This window comes from Euprymna scolopes, chromosome 5 (assembly GCF_053919585.1).
Source record: "Euprymna scolopes isolate OS-2025 chromosome 5, ASM5391958v1, whole genome shotgun sequence".
Taxonomy (NCBI): Eukaryota; Metazoa; Mollusca; class Cephalopoda; order Sepiida; family Sepiolidae; genus Euprymna; species Euprymna scolopes.
The window spans coordinates 108,056,606-108,067,934 of NC_136486.1; the positions used below are offsets into that span (position 1 = coordinate 108,056,606).

General features: G+C 36.5%; 1 pseudogene; it reads left to right on the forward strand.

The window, feature by feature from the left end:
- Positions 1-1,372: 1,372 nt before the first annotated feature.
- On the forward strand, positions 1,373-1,607 carry LOC145277319 (U2 spliceosomal RNA; annotated as a pseudogene).
- Positions 1,608-11,329: the final 9,722 nt, after the last annotated feature.

Below are 11,329 nucleotides of genomic sequence, written 5' to 3' on the forward strand. Positions count from 1 at the left end.
AAGTCGGTTCGCAGACTAATATTTTTCGTTACTTTTATATTGCATTTATGTAGTAATTTAGCCACAGTATCACAATAATCGTCACTCAAGGTAAGTTTACTTCTGTAAATCTCTTTCTCTCTCTCTCTCTCTCTCTATATATATATATATATATATATATATATATATATATATATATATATATATATATATATATATATAAAGGGTCACCCAAACAAAACAGAGGACATTCAATTATTTTTCTGAGCATTTTACAGTCAACGAAGAAAAAAAAGCCAAATACCCCAGTGTTACGATATGATGTTTTGAATATAATAAGCTAGTTATGACCAAAGTTTCATTTCATTCGGACAAAATACAAAGAAACGGGACCTAATTAGAGTTGGCGCCCGTTTTTGGGGGTCATCCTGTATATATATATATATATATATATATATATATATATATATATATATATATATATATATATATATATATATATGCATATATATACATACATATATATATAGTAATTTATAAAATATATATGGCAATTAAGCTACACTGAATATTCTGTGTTTCATCCACTTATAGGATTCGTCAGGCTTGTGCGCGAATTCTGTGGTTGCTTCTTGTTTTTATATATGTCGAGGATTTCCGGTTAGCCAATCAGTTTTCTAGTATTCACCGCGCCCCTTCCTATCAGCCAATGGGCATGCATTTTATCGAACAAAGGATCTGTTTTAAGGCTAGGTTAGTGGTTTAAGGTAGACCTTTTCCCTTTTTTTTTTCTTTTTTATATATATATAAATATACCTATGCGTACACACATACATGCACATATATATACATATATATATATATATATATGTGTGATTGTTTATGTATATTCATGTTTGTTTAATTTATTTATTTGTTTGTTTTCTATTGTTATTGTTAGTTTTAAAGCTATTTTGTATCGCTATCCTGGAGTAAGTTTTATTTTGTGAACACAGTTGTTTGCTATTTCTCGTCTACAGTTTAATAGATTTTGAGGTTCTTTAAAGTACAGGATAGCAAATTTTTCATGGAGGCATAATTTACATGGGTCGTCTAAATGCCTGCACGTGGTAGCTTGTCTCATTATTTTCCATTCGACTACCGGCGAATGTCCGCTTTCTTTGAGTTCCCAGTATTTATTCGCTAGTGTTGTTTTTATACGATGTTTTTTTTTATTTTTGCATGTACTTTTATGGTGATAGTATCGGGTTTTGAAATCTAATGAAGTCATGCCTATGTAATATTTCTTGTTATTCGGGTTTTCTTTCGCAAATATCGTTGCTTGATAAACTACACTTTTTGTTAGACATTTATTTTGGACTAGGCAAAATGTGCGGTGTCTACAATTACATTTATCTTGGTCCTTGGCCTTTTGGTCAGGATCAAAGTGTAGTATCTGTTCTTCAGATGCTGCACTTCTATTTCTTGTTCTCTTTCAGTGGAGGAGAAATCCTTCACGACTGAGACAATTTTTATTTTTGTACCTTTTCTCCACATTAAAAAACGACCCTGGTGTCTAACTCTGTCCCGTGGGGAGGCATAGTAAATAGGTACAATTACATTTATCTTGTTCGTTATTAACATTTTTATTTATGGTATGGTTATTCTTGTCCGGGGTTGGTTTGTTATTATTATTATTATTATTATTATTATTATTATTATTATTATTATTATTATTATTTTCTGCCAGCTCTATCTACGTATTGAGCACTTTTGAAGTAAATACATATATATATTTCTCTCTGTGTTTATCCTAAAAATATATATTCTTATCTATAATGGTTTGGATGATTAGCGCAATCAATTTACGTAGGATTTATGTTTGTATCTACATCTAGAATTTCCATACCCCTTATAAATTACTAGCCTGGGTGCCCGAGGTTGCCCGGGTTTTTGGAGGTGTGTGTTGAGCGAAAAAAAGTGATAGTAGGCAGACAGGCTCGAACCGGTACCACGAAGGAGGAATAGAACGTGAAAAAATAAACGTGATGCATTAGCTGTTGCGCCCATCGCCAAACTGGAAGTGGCTTAAGTTTAAATTAAGACTGTAAAATCGAAATAATGCAGTTACTATCGAAATTATGGGCGAAAAAAGCGCCCTCCCAGTAGAAAACTGCCAAGTTAAGGCTGTAGGAATTAATGTTTCGGGCGAATTGTCGTCCGAAGGGTCGAGCTTAAAAATAGTTCCAATCTCGTGAGAATCCGTCGCGTCCGTTGACAATTTTAGAAATACATACATACATACATACATGCATACATAATGCTTACATATATAATATATAAATACATACAATTAAACACATGTGTGAGATTTATATTATAGATGTTTTGCATACTTCTGTTAGTCTTAGGTTTCTGTTTGAGGAACAATATCTGTGCGTAATATATATATATATATATATATATATATATATATATATATATATATATATATATATATATAGGATTGTTCGAATGTTTATTTATTCTTTTATTAGCGACTAATTTCTTAATTTTGCCCTTTGTTTACATTTTTCTTCGCCTAAATCTTAGGACGTTTTTTTTTTTTGCTTTTTTATTATTTTAAAAGTAGATGACTTACTTTTATGCACGTAGTAATTATTAATTAATAATTCACACACACACACACACACACACACACACACACACACACATATATATATATATATATATATATATATATATATATATATATATACTGTCGGATTTTAACCGACGAAAAGGGGGAGGGGGAAGGCAATTCTGCAACTCAACGGGTTAAACCAGAACTCGACGTAGAAGGAAAAAAAAAACAATTAAACTCTTTCCTTGCGTGGTGACCCCTTCACGCCTTTTCTTGGTCAACAGTAGTTGCAACGAATTTCCTCGTTGCTTACAACGACAGACGGTCTTTGTAATAGTAACTGTGTAACGGGTTGTTGGACTGAAACAAAAAGACCGACCAACCAATATCGCCGATAGGGGGCGTTTTTATACTCACTGGTCGACTCTATGCAAATGTTAAGTCCGATTCAAAAACAAACAAACACTATTACAAAAGCAGTCGACCAAGCACATTTAAAACTTTTGCTTGAACGACTGCCACACAGAATTCCATTGCTTCGCCCCTCCACATCGAGTTCCGGTAAGTAAAAATTACCACACATTCCCATATAAAAAAAAATAAAAACAGAAAACAGAAAAAAAGTATTTTACAGGAGGTGTGATGGGGAAAAGAGAATGGAATTAATCATTTTTTAATCGCAGTTTTTAAGATCTTGTCTGAGACCTGCACCAGAAATTTCTGGTTCCGTTTAGACCCCTAACAAACTGGGTCTACCCCGACGCCTTCGCCTGCAAGTTGGACAATACCATTCTACTTCTGGGGATGCATCTACTAGGCCCACGCAACTAAAATGGAACCAGTCATTACACTGATCACAAGCCACCATTGGTCTGAAATCTTTCGGTTTATTATATGCAGGGCAAATCCAGATTCTAACACTCTCATCAGGTCGGGAAGATACACTTTGGTCTGACACATCCTCTGGTTCATGAAGAATTTCCACATCCACATTTTCCGCAAGAGAATTAATCTCCAGATGAAATAAATGATTGATGGAATGGGTCAATATTGCTCCATTTACTTTTCTTACTCTTACTGAACGAACCAACTCATACTTTCCTTCAATCAACTCCAGGACTTCACCTATAGACCAAAATGGTCTAGTTTTATTAGGGTCCTTAATTAACAGTATATCGCCCGTTTCGTTGGAATTATGATAGAAAGGGTCAGAAAACTCCAGAGTTCATTCTCTAAGGCTCAACAGGTAATCTTCGTGTTACATCTTTCTAAATTTTTCTAAATTTTCTTCGTGAAGATGGAGAGTTCTCTTTAAATCGATCCGGCTAAGTGGATCTGTTAGTCCCAGTTCTTCATTGTCCAACATTATTATTAAACCTTGACCCACATTTTGATTCATGAGAGAGTTCGGAGTTCGGCAATCCATCTCATTAGAGCTTCTATAAGTCAGAGTATAACTATTAATGGCACGCTGGGTATCAGATAACATAGTTAATAGACCAAAATAGTCAACCTTTCCCTTCCTATAGTTTTGTATAAACAGGATTTTACTGTCTTGATCGTCCTTTCCCAAGTACTTCCATACCAAGCTGAATAAAGTGGAATGGTACAATGTTTAACGTGGTAAAAACCAAACTTCTCCCTGAATTCATCAGTGATCAACCCCTTATCAATTATTTTGGCTGCAGAAATAAAATACCTGCATTGTCTGAGTAGAGGTAAGAGGGGATTCCATTCGCATGTGTGAAACGAACAAAGGCCTGTAAGAATGAAGATACACTCATATCTGAGACTAGTTTCATATGAACAGCTCTGATGGGCATGCGGGTAAAGATGAGGGTAGTCATTTTATAGTCCTTCATTCTCCCTTAACCCAGATGTGACTAGTGTAATCCACACCGGTATGAATATATGGTCTTACTAAATTTACTCTAGAACTAGGAAGGTCTGTTGCATTCGGTGTTTAGAAGGCAGTGGCATTGCATCTTTTGCACTTGGCACGAGTACTCACCATTTTTCTTACAGTCTGTCTAGCCTGTGGCATCCAATACCCCTGTAACCTTGTTTCATTTAAGGTTGTTGCCAAACCCAAATGTTGGTTCCTCTTATGAGTGTCCTTTATAATTAAACCTGTTAAATTGTGTTTTTACCCAAAAGAATTGGATTCGGCACCTCATAATATGCCATTCTGACTCACCTATCCTTCCCCTTGAACGAATGATATTGGAGGGATCCATGTATAGGTTTAAGGTTTTCACTAGTTTTGATGGTCTCTTACTTTCAGAATCCAACAAAAAATCTATGTCCGAGGCAAAAGATTCCCTTTGCATTAATTTTATCAAATAAATTTTTGTCAGAAGGTGATTGTCCTCACTTCTCTTCAACGTTTTGTTGATAAACATGAAAACCAAAGTCATTACATAAACTGATCTGTTGAAGTTGGAAAATCTTTCTTCAGATGCTATATGTTTTTTTTTTCGTTTTTATGTCTCATAAAAAAATTAATTGCAGGATGAACGCATTCCTTTTGTTCTTCAGAGAGGCAACCTTACTCGACCCTGTTCCACTGAATCTCTTCCTGATTTATCCAGGCAGGGCCTTCATACCAATAGGAAAGGTTTTCCTTAAAATTTTTAAAGGTTAGTCCTCTTGTGATATAGTCGGCTGGATTCTCCTTCGTTGGAACGTATTGGAAACTCAACTCAACTTCATCTCCGCCCTGATTGTTGCAGACATTTGGGTTATATCTTGCAGCCTGTTGCGCGCAAAGATGTTTTTGTAGTTATCGACTAAGCTAGTATCCATACACTTGAGCGTCCGTTAGAAGATATACTTTTTCTATCAGGGAGTTTTTAAGGTTTCCTTTATAAAGGGAAAACAGTTCAATGTCATGAATACTGACAAAAGCTCCAAAGTGGGGAGAGATTTACCTTGTAAGGGAGCTAATTGTGCTTTAGTAAACACCAGTGCAGACTGTCCATCTTGTACGGCATATGCTGAAAAGCCGTATGCATTTTTGGAGGCATCACAAAATAGAAACAATTTTAGTGGTTTATTTTCGTCTAGGACTCTCCTTGGAAATGATATAGAGTCCAATTCCATGAAGTCCTTTGCCAGAGCTTTCCATGTTTTTTTTCTTATTCCTCTGGAACTTCATCATCCCAATCCAAAGCCTACAAAGTTCTCCTATCAGCATTCTGTTTCTCACCGTTACTGGAAGACAACAGGACAAGGGATCAAACATTTTGGAAGCTTCAGACAGCATTTCCTTTTTGTTGATGCTGTTACATCGCATTGATGTTTACAGACCTTCATAGTATTATGTTGGGGGCTGTACAAATGCCATAAAACTTTCTCCACACCAGAATCAAACCTTGACAGAGTTCCATCTTCCGCCATCTTTTTCCATAACACTGCACTGTTGAAGTTACAGGATTGTACCTCTTGCAGTACAACGTAGATAGAGTATTTACATCATTTCCTGTTTTCACCAAATTGTCCACATAAAAGTTCGACCTGAATACCTGGGAACATACATCTGATGGAATTTTTTCTGCATGATATTTCAAAACATAATTTAATATAAAGGGACTTGCATTGAAACTGAATAAGATTTTAGAGTATTTGTAACAATGCAAGTTGTCACCTTTCTTTAAGAAGAAACAGAAACGATTGCGGCCCTTTTCCAGGTCTAGACGAATCACAAGGAATGCCTTCCTTATGTCGGCCAATAACACATATTTGTTGGCCCTAAAGCGAATCAACAGTTCCAACATGTCTCCCATTAGATTGACTCCTCGATAGGCTGCCTCATTCAGAGCTATAGAATTTGCCCCATTGTAGGAACAAGTGAATACAGGTCTAATCTTCGTGGTCGTTTGATCAGTCAGTTTGAGTACCGGTCTGTGCGGAATCCATATATAATTTTGAAAGTCTTCTGGAGTCACTGTTATTTCCTCTATAATTCCTTTGTCTTCTTGTTGTTTGAAGACGTCCAAATATTGATCATGGAGATCTTTCTTCTCAAGGTCTTTAACTACTCTTTCTAGTATTCTAAGGCTGCATTGTGGTTAGAAGGCACAGACTTCACTCTGTCTTCATACCATGGCAGCTGTACATGGTATCGGCCATCTCTGTAGGATATAGTGTTCCTAAACTTCTGTACCATCTCTTCATCCACGGTGGAGTATTCCTCTGTGACAGGTAACCCTAGTGACTCCATGCTAAACATACATTTCAGTCCTCTCTGTATGTATCCTTCTTCAAACAAAGCTTTTAACAGGTCTAAGCATTTCTCCACTGGATTCAGCACAAAATTAATTTTGTACTCTGCAAGTGGAGGTGTTTTTTTCCAACAAAGAATTATAATTAATTTTTGCCCCTCTCTCTCTCTACTTTGTGCCTTGGTTTTAGTTGATTCTCATGCATGAAGCAACGGCAGTTACCAAAGAGTACAAGTACTGTGGGAGTGAAAAAAGCGGCTCCATACATGCAGGGGACGATTTGAAACGGCTCTATGAATTGAATGGCGTTAATTTCCAATAGCCCCTCAATTTTAATATAACTGTCCCTGGTATTATACTTAGTTGCCAATCGATATCCTTTCAAGTTTTTAACAATCTGCGTAAGCTCCAGTAACTCATGTGAAAGATTCAATTCACAGGAAAAAATTTGAAGAGAGTGAACTCTTTCAGGGATAAGTCTTAATTCCACAGAGGCCTCCTTAAAAGGTATTTTTTTCTGAGCCCAAAAAGGTTTTCACTTCCAACCTACCTGCTTTAGCTGTAGAAAGGCAATTCAGTTTTTCCAACAGAGAGGTATCCAAGTAGGTCCTTTGACTTCCGGAGTCCAGGAGACAATTTATTTCCAACTGACTATTTCCTTTCCTACCACTATGCTGATTATGACGACATGAAACCGTAGCTGTAATCATTCATATGTAAACAGGTGTCCACACGCACCTTGCCTCTCTTGTCTGGGCATATTGCTGTCACGTGGCTCTTCTCAAAGCGCACATTGCTCACCTATCTGTCTTTTGTAGGCATCTAAAACACAGAAAAAGTTCCTTGCACCTTGTAATTCGGGTTTCATGGGAGGTGTAGTAGGGACAACTTTCCAAAGAATGTTCATGCTTTTCATAAAACTCACATTTTTGTGGTTTTTATTCCACTTTGGTATTGAAAGCCTTCAGGGAGGAATAAGATTCATCTTCATTTTCTTTCCTAAGTCTTGGTGGGTACCTCAGCTTAGCCACAAGGTGATGTTCAGGTTTCTTAACAATCAAAAACCGCTTCATAATTTCTGGTGTCTTCAACATGATTACTGACAAGGTTGGGTATGTCTTTCCAGCAATCATGATCAGTTCATTTTTATATTGGGTGGTAATTTTACAAACAATACCTGAGAAATTATTATTGCACCTGCCGACATGTCATCATATAAATCACAGCTGTATGATGCTCTAAGTTCCCATACATATGCCTGCTTTTTTATCATGAAGTCCTTCAACCCCACCAAATCTTTAGGATTCTCCAAGCGAAAATCTAATATACCTTGGATTATTTCACCACGTATTTCTTCCTCATCCAAGTATTGTTCTTTCAACAATTTTAGAGCAAGTACATAACTGTCTTCGGAAACTGAAAGGCGGTCAATAAGTTGAAGGGGTCTACCCCCAGGAGAACATATAAGAAAATACAACTTTGCTGTTGCCGATGGTATTGGCGTAGCACAATTCTCAAACTTGGTGAGAAAGACCTTAAAACTTATATTTCTTTCGAAATCCCTTTCACTGAAATGTGGCCCTTTCAGTTTGATTTTAAAAGTTTCTACTGAAAAGGAAGAATTGCGGCTGGGTTGAAGGACTTGGTTGGGTCTGGGATACTAGTGGCTTCCTTAATATGAGGGTTGAAGGTTGGCTCAACGTTGGGGGATCTCCTACCTTCTATAGGGACCTCTGAAGTATTTCCTTCACTGACTGCCCGTGCAACCACCAGTCGGTGTCGCATCTCTCTCTTAAATTTGAAAGAGACTTGAAATAGTTCAGCAAGCGATTCAGCTTCCTCTTCGACAGCCAGTTGTTTCTCCATGCTCCAATACACATTCTCTAGCTCTTCTAGCCATCCTTCTATATCCTTTTCAAAGAATAAAAACACATTCAAGGGCAGGGGTTCCTCTTCCATCCCTACCACAGTTGTCCTTAATTTTCTTTGAAGCGGGTCTAGCCTTCTCTCTAACTCCCTTTGAGTAACAGGGTCGTTCATTTTTTTTTTAGCGATTCGTTGCAAAGTGTCGGATTTTAATCGACTAAAAGGGGGAGGGGGAAGGCAATTCTGCAACTCAACGAGTTAAACCAGAACTCTACGTAGAAGGAAAAGAACAATGAAACTCTTATCTTGCGTGATGAACCCTTCACGCCTTTTCTTGGTCAACAGTAGTTGCAACGAATGCTTACAACGACAGGCCGTCTTTGTAATAGTAACTGTGTAAAGTGTTGCTGGCCCCCCCCCAAAAAAGACCAACCAACCAATATCGCCGATAGGGGGTGCTTTTATACCCACTAGTCGACTCGATGCAAATGTTAAGTCTGATCCACGTGAGCGGACAAACAAAAAACACTATTATAAAATCAGTCGACCAAGCACTTTGAAACCTTTTGCTTAAACGACTGCCACACAGAATTCCATTGCTTCACCCTTCCACACCGAGTTCCGATGAGTAAAAATTACCACAATACATACATATATCGAGTCGACTTGAGTGTTGGGTTTTTGGTGTGTTTACTGTCATGGCTCTTGCGAACTGTAATGCTGCTTGGCTGTGGAAATAATTATATCATCGCACACATTCTGAAAACAGTAAATTACCACTAACATACGTTTGAGCTTAAGTTTTACAAATGTCGGTTTTGTTCGGTTCAAATTCGATGTATGCATATAAAAGTCCAGATCTCCTACTCAAACACAAAATACTTTTCCCGTGTATTTTAAAGTTAATCCAACCTTTCTCCGACAACCTTGGCAACGGATTTGCTTTATGCGCTTCATTTAGGACCAGGTTTGCAAATTAATGGAAGAGTTTTTCAAATTACTGTCTATATCTAAAGCTATTAAGAGGAAGATAATATTCAATGGCCATAATCGTGTTTGAATATGAGGTATGGTTTTTAAACATCATTATAAATATAACTCGCCTTTAATGAAAAGTATAATAGAATATGTTATTTAAAAATAAGACATTTATAATAATCGATATCTAAATAACATTTAAGTTAGTTAGAATTTAAATGTTCATATATTTACATCATTCGCATCATTATTCCTATCTAGATTTTATTGACATAACGTTTAAAATAATATAACATCACTGTCTTCAAGTGCGCCTTGTCAAACTCGGGAATCTTTATACCTAACTTGAAAATATATACAAAAGTTTAACCGGAAAGCTTTTTTTTATGATAAGCAAAACTACCAAGCCTACAAAATCAACTCTAGATTCCTTTATAAGACAGAGGCGCGTTTAAAGTGAATGTTTCTTATTAGACCATAATTGAATCATGATACTCGACTTTTGTACGGTCTACTTAATTCAAGTGACGATGTAAAATAGTTTCACAAATTCAACAGTTTGATACGAGAAAGGTGCGTTCGGAATGAATGTTTCTGTTTGCAGCACAACTAAACTGTGATACTTGACATTTTCATTTTAAACTTGGGACATTATTTGCAGATAATTTAATAAAATCGATAGTAGATTCTATACAACACAATGTAGACTACAATGGATTTTGGACTAAGTCACTGCGAAGATGCATGAATGTAATGTTATGACCCTTTGGGCTGTGATCATAGCGTGGTATCTGTTAACTGTGGCAAGCGGGGTCAATGGTCAAAACATTATTAGTATTGTTATTGTATTCTTATTAATTGATTTGAGCGACGGATGGTCGCTGGATCAGTTATTATGATTAGAAGAATAAACAATTAAATTGGGGAAGAAATGATTGACGTGTGAATCGCAAAAGGAATGTGAAAATAGAAAATATATGTAAACATTATTTTGGGGTTTTGAATAAACAAATAACTAGCTGTGGACGTTAGGTTGGTCTGGGACACGTAATTAGGTGACGTAAGAGAACACGTGATGTAGTTAGTTTTGGAGAGATTGATAGAGTTGAGGAATGACCACCAGAGCGGACATACGTCTAGACAGGAATGGACAGACAGCTAGGAAGCGAGCTGTAAGAATAAAAGATGTAGACTAACTGCAGATCCTGTGAAAACCATTTGAGACAACTGTAATAAATTTATATTATAAAAATATTAAGTTTTAATGGTTTCACAAATAAGAACAGATGTCTCGAGTGGATGGTGATCGCTTCATGGTTCGTCACGGAGCAGCGGGAAGATACAGAAGAACTCTTCAACAAAAAGGTATGAAGCATATATTATTATTCTTATATATGAACTGTAAAAATATTCCATGTGATAAGTCTGATACAACATGACTCAGTTTACACGCCAATATCATGTCCTCCTGGGTAGACAACATACATACGTTTATACGTTTATTATCTGTCTGTTAAAAGAACAATATCTTACATCTACTAGATAATACATGACACGTTTTAATATATCATCTCCTCCAACATAAATCAATATACAACATGAGAAGCTTCCTCATGATATACTCTGAGAGCAACTAGAGTAGGAAATCAATCGATTTGATTGAAAATCGGATGATTACCCC